The sequence below is a fragment of the Salmo salar genome, chromosome ssa25, assembly GCF_905237065.1.
Source record: "Salmo salar chromosome ssa25, Ssal_v3.1, whole genome shotgun sequence".
NCBI lineage: Eukaryota > Metazoa > Chordata > Actinopteri > Salmoniformes > Salmonidae > Salmo > Salmo salar.
The window spans coordinates 10,355,557-10,368,633 of NC_059466.1; the positions used below are offsets into that span (position 1 = coordinate 10,355,557).

General features: G+C 41.8%; 1 pseudogene; it reads right to left on the reverse strand.

Annotated features, from left to right (window-relative positions):
- Window positions 1-225: 225 nt before the first annotated feature.
- Window positions 226-13,077, reverse strand: part of LOC106586073 (PMS1 protein homolog 1-like) — a 30,564-nt pseudogene continuing 17,712 nt past the window's right edge.

Genomic DNA, 13,077 nt, shown 5'->3' on the forward strand with positions numbered 1-13,077 from the left:
TCTAAAGCAATTTATCTTCGCAATGTCATCATCATAATTGTTAATAAGGGGATTTGCTAAAAATGTCAGCTTGTGCAAAGAAAAGTCATGTTTCTTCAAGCTAATCGCTATCTCGAAACACTCAAATGATTTGCATCCGCTCTAGTCTATCGCTTAAGCCAGGTAACATGGAGAGGGTTGATCTCCTCACCAAACAGCCAAAGAAAAGGTGTTCCTTAGGGATCAGTGCTGGGTCCCCTAATGTTGTGAAGGTTTTACATTTGTCTTTTTCAACTCAAGATTACATTTGTCAATTTACCTACCATAATGGAAAAATCTATTAATTTGATATTCTACCCTTCCTGGAGTGAGTCGGATTTGAAACCCGTTGGCCACAAGCCTGGGATCAGAGAAGAAGGCCACTCCACTCAGCTCAGGACTTCCCTTCTCCATGTTCCAGAGAGCCTGAGTACACTCAGCCACCCACTAGGAAACTAGAAAAATACAAGAACAATTAAAAAACACCAAATCTGTACCTGATACCAAATGGACATTGTAGTACTTGTTTCAATGAATCTCACAGTAATCCAAAAAGGAATTATTTATGTAATTATAAAAAACTACACAGTTTTATTTATAAGTATATCAGGTAAATAGCAAACTGTAAAATTAAGTGTAACTAGATACATGAGGGGTGCTACATAATAACCAGATTATAGAATGCGCAAGGAAATCACTCAATTTATGAGCTGAGAACAAGATCGTGTCAATGTTCCCTTTTTTGCTGTCAGTTGAGAAATTGGAGTGATATGTTACCCATCTGTTAACTGTATAGGGTTCTGCAGGATCGCTGCGGGAAGTATATTATTCAGCAGAAGTCTCCTAAACAGCAAGGCCTCCTCCACCCGAAACGGATTTAACAACATGAGCTTTCTACCAAATAAAACGACCCAGGCGTTTTGAGAGGCCAAGCCATTTACAAGCCTGTGGCCCCGAAGTCTTGGGACGCTCTGGGACGAAAGGCGGTAGTTACGGTAGTGGTTGTGAGGGCTTGGGCCCGGGGGTTCTCTTCTTCTGGAGTTGGGAGGAGAAGAGCTGGTCCAGGACCGGCTGGTTAGAAGGCAGGTCCTTGTGTTTCTAACCCTGGGGCCGACTCAGTGGGGAGCCCAGACTGAGCCCCCTCTCGGGCTCTCTCACACCTCGATCTGAGGCCAGCTTGGTCTGGAGGTCATAGCATTCCAGGTGTTTCTTTGCCTTATCTTCATACCTGCAAGGACCAGAAACCCTTTAGCCAATTAAGAAATTGTATATTATCATCTCCTGAAAGAAAGGAAAATCAAGTACTCACTGAAATATTGTCTTGTTTTTTTTGCAGCAGCAGAGGTCAAAACAAATGTTTCTGAGATAGCCTTCATCAGTGTTTGGAGAACTATAGACATCCACCCATATTTATAGCGGACGTCACATTGTAGTACTGATTTTTCCCAATCATTATTTACATACATTTTCTACTGTTATCCCCACAAAATAAAAAGAAACAAAGAAAACTACACATTGCTCACAGGAAGTAACCTAACGAGTTTTTCATTAAGGCCTCTAGGGCTCTCTGTTTTGTAAGACATGGATATAATATGCCTCTCTCTGTAACAGTCATTTTTCTCTTATTACCTCCTCTCTTATGTGGCTGTACAACTTGGAACATCCTGGAACTTCAGTTGGCACACATGTCTGACCGCATTAAAGTGTCTGGCTACAGGGGACTTCTCGTCACCAGTTCTGATGTTGCACTTGTGCTCTGTAATACAAACTTTCAATTCACTCTTAGACTTTCCAACATAATAATAGCCACATGAACACTTGACAGTAAATGGACCACAAATTTTGTTTTCATTCCCGTATGAGGGTGAAGAAAGAAATCACCATTGGTCATTGCATTACAGTTCACACAATTATGACATCGCAGTTCACACAATTATGACATAGAAAATTGCCTGGGGGGAGGGTATACAGAAAATGTTGAAGGGGTACATATTAATCTGCTCTTACCAGGCTGTCCCTTAGGTTTCTAGCACGTTTAAAAGCGAATCGAGGCATAGTCTGAAAAGCCCGACCCACAGACGGGTCTGTAGAGAGAACATGCCAATGCTATTTAATGGAGGATTTAACAGCCAGAGACATAGGGGAATACATACTAGGGCTGTCCCCAACTAAAAAAAATCTTGGTCGACCGAAAGTCTGTTCTTTCGACTAATACCTAGGTGTCTCGCTAGACTGTAAACTCTCCTTCCAGACTCATAATAAGCATCACCAATCCAAAATTAAATCTAGAATCGTCTTCCTATTTCACAACAAAGCCTCCTTCACTCACGCTGCCAAACATACCCTAGTAAAACTGACCATCCTACCGATCCTCGACTTCGGCGATGTCAATTACAAAATAGCCTCCAACACTCTACTCAGCAAACTGGATGCAGTCTATCACAATGTCATCCGTTTTGTCACCAAAGCCCCATATACCACCCACCACTGCGACCTGTATGCTCTCGTCGGCTGGCCCTTGCTACATATTTGTCGCCAGACCCACTGGCTCCAGGTCTTCTATAATTGTTTGCTAGGTAAAGCTCCGCCTTATCTCAGCTCACTGGTCACCATAACAACACCCACCCGTAGCACACGCTCCAGCAGGTATATCTCACTGGTCATCCCCAAAGCCAACACCTCCTTTGGCCGCCTTAACCTCTCTGGGACATGTGGGACGCTAGCGTCCCACCCGCGGGACACACTGCCAACAGCCTGTGAAATAGCAGGACGGCAAATTCAAAACAACAAAAATCTCATAATTCAAATTTCTCAAACATACAACTATTATATCCCATTTTAAAGATAATCTTCTCGTTAATCCAACCAGTGTCCGATTTCAAAAGGCTTTACGGTGAAAGGATAACATTAGATTATGTTAGGACAGCGCCTAAACAAGAAAAACGACACAGACATTTACCAAGCAAGGAGAGGCGTCACAAAAACCAGAAATACAGCTAAAATTAATCACTAACCTTTGATGATCTTCATCAGATGACACTCCCAGGACTCAATGTTACACAATACATGTATGTTTTGTTCAATAAAGTTCATAGTTATATCCATAAACCCCATTTTACATTGGCGCGTGATGTTCAAAAATGTTTTGCCTCCCAAAACATCCGGTGAATGAGCACATCAATTTACAAAAATACTCATCATAAACGTTGATAAAATTTACAACAGTTATTGAAAGAATTATAGATGCACTTCTCCTTAATGCAACCGCTGTGTCAGATTTCAAAATAGCTTAACGGCGAAAGCACATTGTTCAATATTATGAGTACAGAGCTCAGCCATCACAGCAAGCTATACAGTTACCCGCCAAGTTCTGGAGTCAACTAAACTCAGAAATAGTATTATAAATCTTCACTTACCTTTGCTGATCTTCGTCGGAATGCACTCCCAGGACTCCCACAAGAAATGTTCGTTTTGTTCGATAAACTCCATATTTATGTCCAAATACCTCCGTTTTGTTTGCGCATTCAGATCACTAATCCAAAGGCATAATGCGCGAGCACAAAACCCGAGACGAAAAGTCAAATAGTTCCATTACCGTTCGTAGAAACATGTCAAACGATGTTTATAATCAATCCTTAAGGTCTTTTTAACATAAATGTTCGATAATATTACAACCGGACAATAGCGTATTCATTACAGAGGAAAAAGAAGGAGCGGCACGCCTGCGTGAATGCGCAGTAAACAACTCACTGGTCCCAGGCTTGAGACAGCTCTTATTCTCTCCCCAGTAACAGTAGAAGCATGAAAAAAGGTTCTAAAGACTGTTGACATCTAGTGGAAGCCTTAGGAAGTGCAAAATGACCCCACAGACATTGTAGTTTGGAAAGGCAATCAGTTGAAAAAACGACAAACCACTTCCTGGTTGGATTTTTTTCTCAGGTTTTTTTGGGCACGTCATTCATCTGAATTTCCATTTTCCATTTCATTCATCCGAATACTGCCCCGTCACTAAAAAGTTAAATTCCAGTTCTTTTTTTTGTTGCTCTTTTGCACACCAGTATTTCTACTTGCACATCATCTGCACATCCATCACTCCAGTGTTAATTTGCTAAATTGTAATTACTTCGCTACTATGGCCTATTTTTGCCTTACCTCCTTACTCCATTTGCACACATTGTATATAGATTTTTCTATTGTGTTATTGACTGTACTTTTGTTTATCCCACGTGTAACTCTGTGTTGTTGTTTATTGTCGCACTGCTTTGCTTTATCTTGGCTAGGTCGCAGTTGTAAATGAGAACTTGTTCTCAACTGGCCAACCTGGTTAAATAAAGGTGAAAAAAATAATAATAATAATCGTTTGGTCAAAATATTTAAAAGTGTATTTTTCCATATATAGACACAACCTATATGTTTTAATAAAATAAACTATATATGCATTGAGCTTGTCTGATGCTATAGAGATTGTAGAGGAATACAAATACCTGGATGTCCTCTTGGACAATAAGCTTCAGTGGAGTAAATGTACAGAACTGATCTACAAAGAGTCAATAGAGACTGTACTTTCTCAAAAAGCTGGGATCTTTAATGTTGACTGTACTGACTCTGTTATACAAATCTTTTATTGAGAGTATTTTAACTTTTGTATTGTTTGTTGGTTTGGCAATGCCACTGTCAGCCAGAGATATATGGTGAGAAGGATTATTACCACAGCAAGCAAGGTACTTGGAGTCAAACAGACAGGCCTGGATGAGATCTTTTAAGGTCAGGGCCTTCCGCAAGGATCACAAAATAATTTTAGACCCAAGCCACCCCCTGTACCCGGACTTTGAACTACTCCCCTCTCGGCGCAGGTATAGCGCACCCCTCAGCGTGAAAAACAGAACTAGACATTAATTTGTGCCAGGCGTGATATCCCTCCTAAATAGCTTGGGCTAATGTTCCTATCGACCCAGTAAGGCCAGCAGGCTAGTCTCTTGTTATTGGTATGTAACTGTTATGGAAGTTGTATTGTCAATTTGTTTTGTATTTAAATACTGCAACAAAATTTCCCCATGGGGACAATAAAGTCAGTAAAGTTAAGCTCACTGTTAGATGAAATAAGACACTAATGACTCAAGAGGGAGCCAGAGATAAAGATAAAATGTATTCTTTTTGTATATATTTTTTTTTAACTTAACCTGTGCAGAACATCCTCCTCCCGCTCCTACTGGCTTTCGCAGATTCTGCTGTTATACTCCTGAAGTTGCCGGTAATAGGCTACACGAGGCGTCGGCAAACTTTCTCATGTGGAATGGCAATTTATCTTACCATTTCTACCGATCTGGCATGCCAGTTATGATTTTCATACGGAACAGTTTCATTTCATTTATAATAACGTCTTTGTATCTCCAAATCATTGTCATGTGGTTAATCAAAATTCTATCCAAATCTAAAAAGTAATTTATATTGCCATTGCCAACTTCTGTATGTAAAAATAGCCTATAAAGCCAATAAATAAAAACATTGCAGCCTTCAGGTAGAAAATATCCTGATAAAAATAAATATCCTATAAATTTCAATGGCTACACATGGCCTGTCTGCAACAAACTTGAAACACTGTATCAACTATTAACTTAGGTCTGACCTGAAGCTCCTTGCAACATTGTATAAAATATTCTGGGCCCTCAGTTTCCTGCGCCAGTGAGCTCGGGACAGACTGTAACGAGTGCGCTGAGAGTCGGGAAGCAAGTTCAGGGAGTGAGTGTTTTAATAAAAAAAACACAACATAATACAAAACAAGAAACACTAACAGCACACAGACAAGAAACCTAGAGAGTTCTCATCTATATTATTCGTAGCAGTCTATTTACCACCACAACCCGATGCTGGCACTGAGACCGCACTCAACCAACTCTAGAAAGGCCATAAGCAAACAAGAAAATGCTCATCCAGAAGCGGCGATCCTAGTGGCCGGGGACTTTACTGCAGGCAAATTTAAATCCGTTTTACCTCATTTCTACCAGCACGTCACATCTGCAACCAGAGGATTTTTTTTTTAAATAATAAAAAAATAAACTCTAGATCGCCTTTACTCCACACACAGATGCATACAAAGCTCTTCCCCGCCCTCCATTTGGCAAATCTGACCATAATTCTATCCTCCTGGTTCCTGCTTACAAGCAAAAACTAAAACAGTTAGTACCAGTGACTAGCTCAATACGGAACTGGTCAGATGACGCGGATGCTACAGGACTGTTTTGCTTGCACAGACTGGAATATGTTCCGGGATTCATCCAATGGCATTGAGGAGTACACCATCTCAGTCATCGGCTTCATCAATAAGTGCATTGACGACATCTTCCCCACAGTGAACGTATGTACATATCCCAACCAGAAGCCATAGATTACAGGCAACATCCGCATCGAGATAAAGGCTCGAGCTGCCGCTTTCAAGGAGCAGGACACTAACCTGGGCGCTTATAAGAAATCCCTCAGACGAACCAACAAACAAGCAAAGCATCAATAAAGGACTAAGATTGAATCCTACTACACCGGCTCTGACGGTCGTCGGCTGTGGCAGGGCTTGAAAACCATTACAGACTACAAAAGGAAACCCAGACGCGAGCTGCCCAGTGACGCGAGCCTACCAGAAGAGCTAAATGCCATTTTATCCAGACGGATTACAAGGATGTGTACTCAAAGCATGCACGGACCAACTGGCAAGTGTCTTCACTGACATTTTCAACTTCTCCCTGACCGAGTCTGTAATACCTACATGTTTCAAGCAGACCACCATAGTCCCTGTGCCCAAGGAATCGAAGGTAACCTGCCTAAATGATTACCGCCCCATGAAGTGCTTTGGAAGGCTGGTCATGGCTCACATCAACAGCATCCTCCCGGATACCCTAGACCCACTTCAATTCGCATACTGCCCCAACAGATCCACAGATGACGCAATCTCAATCGCACTCCACACTGCCTTTTCCCATCTGGACAAAAGGAACACCTATGTGAGAATGCTGTTCATTGACTACAGCTCAGAGTTCAACACCATAGTGTCCGCGAAGCTCATCAATCACTAAGCTAAGGACCCTGGGACTAAACACCTCCCTCTGCAACTGGATCCTGGACTTCCTGACGGGCCGCCCCAGGTGCTAAGGGTAGGCACCAACATGTCTGCCATGCTGATCCTCAACACTGGGCCCCCTCAGGGGTGTGTACTTAGTCCCCTCCTGTACTCCCTGTTCACCCACGACTGTGTGGCCAAACGACTCCAACACCATCATTAAGGTTGCTGACGACACAAGTGGTAGGCCTGATCACCGACAACGATGAGACCGCCAATAGGGAGGAGGTCAGAGACCTGGCAGTGTGGTGCCAGGACAACAACCTCTCCCTCAATGTGAGCAAGACAAAGGAGCTGATCGTGGACTACAGGAACAGGCCCCCATTAACAGTGACGGGACTGTTGTGGAGCGGGTCGAGAGTTTCAAATTCCTTGGTGTCCACATCACCAACGAACTATCATGGTCCAAACACACCAAGACAGTCGAAGAGGGCACGACAACACCTTTTCCCCCTCAGGAGATAGAAAAGATTTGGCATGGGTCCCCAGATCCTCATTTCTACAGCTGCACCATTGAGAGCATCCTGACCGGTTGCATCACTGCCTGGTATGGCAAATGCTCGGCATCTGACTGTAAGGCGCTACAGAGGGTAGTGCGTACGGCCCAGTACATCACTGGGGCCAAGCTTCCTGCCATCCAGGACCTACACTACCGTTCAAAAGTTTGGGGTCACTTAGAAATGTCCTTGTTTTTGAAAGAAAAGCACAATTTGTCCATTTAAAATAACATCAAATTGATCAAATACAGTGTAGACGTTGTTAATACATTTCTAAAAAAACAGTTTTTACTTTGTCATTATGGGGTATTGTGTGTTGGATTAAATTGTTTGTTTTCTCACCAATTTTAGAATAAGCCTGCAACGTAACAAAATGTGGAAAAAGTCTAGAGTTCTGAATACTTTCCGAATGCACTGTAATGTTACTGCATGATTGTAGCGGGTTTACTAACGCGTTAGATCTATTAGCTATTTTGACTATGACGTTACTTTAGCTAATATGGTGACAACGATTTAGGCTGTGTGTAGCAGTTATTGTTTGGCTTGGAAAGGTTTTTTCGCCTGGTCACATACAGCTGATGTGTTGTGCATTAAAGTCCACAAACAAAGGAAAAAGATGAGAGGAGGAGAGTGCGGATGTGACAAGGAATACAACGTGGCTGTTATGAATGTGAACTGTGTTTACGTGTGACTAGGGGTGTATTCATTTTGCCGATTCTGTTGAAAAACATTTAAGTGGAAGCAATAGAAACTCTCGTTTGCAACTGTTGGACTAATTATTACAGCCAAGATCAGGTAGATGCAGGCAAGGCGGTATTGAATGTGTCGCTGTCTGTCCACTTAATGTTCTCTCGACCTGTGCACCAACGTTGTAATCTTTTGTTCATAGACTAGGTTGTAGCAACCTCATGATGGGTACAGGGAAAATTAGAGTATCATGTAGTAGCCTAAACCTATCAATGTTACATTGAACTGGGTAAAGAGAATATGAATGACAGTCATCCAATATGCTGTAATAGAAATAAGGTCATGCTCTTTAAAAAATAGAATTGTCCTCCCTCATCTTAAACGGCACCGACCGCCACTGATTGAATTTAGTCTTCAAGATCAAATCAAACTTTGTCACATGTGCCGAATACAACAAGTGTAGTAGACCTTACCGTGAAGTGCTTACTTACAAGTCCTTAACCAACAGTGCAGATCAAGAAAGAGTTAAGAAAATATTTACCAAATAAACTAAAACAAAAACACAAAATAACGAGGCTATATATAGGAGGTACCGGTACCGAGTCTATGGGGGGGTACAGGTTTGTCGAGGTAATTTGTACATGTAGATAGGGGTAAAGTGACTATGCATAGATAAAACAGCGAGTAGCAGCAGTGTACAAAACAAATGGAGGGGAGGGGGGGCTCAATGGAAATAGTCCGGTGGCCATTTGATTAATTGTTCAGCAGTCTTACGGCTTGGGGTAGAAGCTGTTAAGGAGCCTTTTGGTCCTACTGTAAACTTGGTGCTCCAGTACCGCTTGCCGTGAGGTAGCAGAGAAAACAGTCTATGACTTTGGTGACTAACCCCGCCTAGTATATACACTACCGTTCAAAAGTTTGGGGACACTTAGAAATGTCCTTGTTTTTGAAAAATCACATTTTTGTGTGCATTAAAATAGCATAACATTTATCAGAAATACAGTGTAGACATTGTTAATATTGTAAATGACTACTGTAGCTGGAAACTGATTTTTAATGGAATATCTACATAGGTGTACAGAGGCCCATTATCAGAAAACCATCACTCCTGTGTTCCAATGGCACGTTGTGTTAGCTAATCCAAGTTTATCATTTTAAAAGGCTAATTGATCATTAGAAAACCCCTTTGCAATTATGTTAGCACAGCTGAAAACAGTTGTTCTGATTTAAAGAAGCTAGTTGAGTATCTGGAGCATCAGCATTTGGGCGTTCGATTACAGGCTCAAAATGGCCAGAAACAAAGAACTTTCTTCTGAAACTCGTCAGTCTATTCTTGTTCTGAGAAATGAAGGCTATTCCATGCCAGAAACTGAAGATCTCGTAAAACGCGGTGTATTACTCCCTTCACAGAACAGAGCAATCTGGCTCTAACCAGAATAGGAGTGGGAGGCCCCGGTGCACAACTGTGCAAGAGGACAAGTACATTAGTGTCTAGTTTGAGAAACAGACGCCTCAAGTCCTCAACTGGCAGCTTCATTAAATAGTACCCGCAAAACACCAGTCTCAACGTCAAAAGTGAAGAGGCGACTCCAGGATGCTGGCTTTCAATACTTTGTTGAAGCACCTTTGGCAGCGATTACAGCCTTGAGTCTTCTTGGGTATGACGCTACAAGCTTGGCACACCTGGGGAGTTTCTCCCATTCTTCTCTGGAGATCCTCTCTAACTTGGTCAGGTTGGATGGGGAGCGTTGCTGCACAGCTATTTTCAGGTCTCTCCAGAGATGTTCGTTCAGGTTCAAGTCCAGGCTCTGGCTGGGCCACTCAAGGACATTCAGAGTCTTGTCCCGAAGCCACTCTTGCGTTGTCTTGGCTGTGTGCTTAGGGTCGTTGTCCTGTTAGAAGGCGAACCTTCTCCACAGGTGAAGGTCCTGAGTGCTCTGGAGCAGGTTTTCATCAAGGATCTCTCTATACTTTGCTCCGTTCATCTTTCCCTCGATCCTGACTAGTCTCCTAGTCCCTACTGCTGAAAAACATCCACACCACCATGCGTCACCATATGGATGGTGCCAGGTTTCCTCCAAACGTGACGCTTGGCATTCAGGCCAAAGAGTTCAATCTTGGTTTCATCAGACCAGAAAATCTTGTTTCTCATGGTCTGAGAGTCTTTAGGTGCCTTTTGGCAAATTTCAAGCGGGCTTTCATGTGCCTTTTAATGTGGAGTGGCTTCCGTCTGGCCACTACCATAAAGGCCTGATTGGTGGAGTGCTGCTGAGATGGTTGTCCTTCTGGAAGGTACTCCCATCTCCACAGAGGAACTCTGGAACTCTGTCAGAGTGAGCATCGGGTTCTTGGTCACCTCCCAAGAGCCTTTTCCCCCGATTGCTGAGTTGGCCGGGTGGCAAGCTCTAGGAAGAGTCTTGGTGGTTCCAAACTTCTTTCATTTAAGAAGGATGGAGGAATCTGTGTTCTTCGGGACCTTCAATGCTACAGATATATTTTGGTACCCTTCCCCACATCTGTGCTTCAACACAAGCCTGTCTAGGAGCTCTACAGACAATTCCTTCAACCTCATGGCTTGGTTTTTGCTCTGATATGCACTGTCAACTGTGAGACCTTATATAGACAGGTGTGCGCCTTTCCAAATCAAGTCCAATCAATTGAATTTACCACAGGTGGACACCAATCAAGTTGTAGAAACATCAAGGATGATCAATGGAAACAGGATGCACCTGAGCTCAATTTCGAGTCTCATAGCAAAGGGTTTGAATACTTTTGTAAATAAGGTATTTCTATTTTATTTTCATATTTATGGGTTATTGTGTGTAGATTGAGGACTTTTTATTTAATTAATTGTAGAATAATGCTGTAACGTAACAAAATGTGGGAAAAGGTATGTTTTATTTTTAACAAGAAAATCTTAACAAGAAAATTTTCTTAACAAGAACATTTCCCAGGACATCGACATTTCTTACATGGGCAGAAAGCATACATTCTTGTTAATCTAACTGCACTGTCGAATATACAGTAGCTATTACAGTGAAAAAAGACTATGCTATTGTTTGAGGAGAGTGCACAAAAAAACATATCACGGCAACTGGTTTGATACTGCACATTCACCTCGAAGGTAAATAATGTACTTCCATTCAGTAATCTTGCACTGATTTGTCATCCCGAGGGTCGCAGAGCTAAAATGTAGCATAGTTTTGTTTGATAAAATCTATTTTTAAATTCGAATGTAGGAACTGGATTCTAAAGTTTGAACCCCTGTTGTTTCTAAGTCTATGGAAGGGGGTGTGAACCATGAGCATCCTAGGTTTTGTATTGAAGTCAATGCACCCAGAGGAGGACGGAAGCTAGCTATCCTCCGGCTACATCATGGTTCTACTCTAGTGCTGTTGAGGCTACTGTAGACCTTCATTGCAAAACAGTGTTTTAATAAATTATTTTGGACATGTGAATATATTTAGTATAGATTTATCTAAAAATAATATTTTAAATGTGTTAAAAAATATATGAAATTCACTGAGGATGGCCCTCCCCTTCCTCCTTTGAAGAGCCTCCACTGAAACCCATATAGCATCAGATTGACGAGGTGAAAAAACTGATTGTTTGACTATTGTAACATGCAGTGATTAAAATGATATTGTCCCCGTCCAGAGCCCAGGCTTTTTCTGTAAATGGTAGAGTTCTTGTTTCTGGACCACACGATCTTAAGATTGCGTTCTACTAAGGTACTTATCTCGCGCTACATTGGTGGGATCCTTTCGATACACCTATGGGGCCAGGGCACACACATTCTCCTAGAGAGAGGGGGGGGATACTGAAGCATGCGTTGATGACAGTGCTACTTCCCCCATCAGAGGCTTAGGCTTTTGGCATAGATAGTAAAAGCTCTCATTTCTGGACTGCAGAATTGTAAGATGGTGCGCCTCATGGCACATCTCTCTATATATACACACACATCGATTAGTAGCCAGGTTACACTATATTTAGATACTTAAAATATTGCCTGAGAAACCGCAGGCTCTATCTGCAAATTACCTGGCTCCATCTGCACCTTTGTTTAAGAAACTCATTATCTTATCTATTTACGACGTTAACGTACACCAATTATGTACTTTCATCTTCAAATACTCATTCCTCCCAGACAATTTACATAAACCATTCAATGGACTACAGGTTAATTCTGAAATCCATCTATAGAACACAAGACACTGCGATAAGCTTCACCTTCCCCACTGCCGCACCTCGCATTGTATCTAATTGTATCTGATTGTATCTGAGAATTGACTGAGGTACCATACTCTGGAATTCTTATCTTCACGTTGTCAAATCACCGTCATCCCTCAATAACTACAAGCTTAAACTGGGGGTCAGCCTGATGAACCAACTACCAAATAATCCCCTCCATGTAGCCTAACTCGCACAACATTTTTTACATTTTTAGTCATTTAGCAGACGCTCTTATCCAGAGCGACTTACAGTAGTGAATGCAGAAATGGCACATTTCATAAATTTTTTCTCCGTACACAAGAAACAACATGTTTGATTATGTATACTGAGTATATTTTGTACAATTATAATTAATATGCTTTGTTTAACTGTCTGAACAAACGTTTGTTTGTACATATATTTGTGGTGTGGTTTTCATAAGCCCTTTTGCACTTCCAACCTCACCTGCACACTGTTTTCACAATTTTTTTTAATCGGTTAGTTTTGTCTTTCACTTTTCTTTAGTGCGAATAAATAAAACCTACTTGTTTCCAT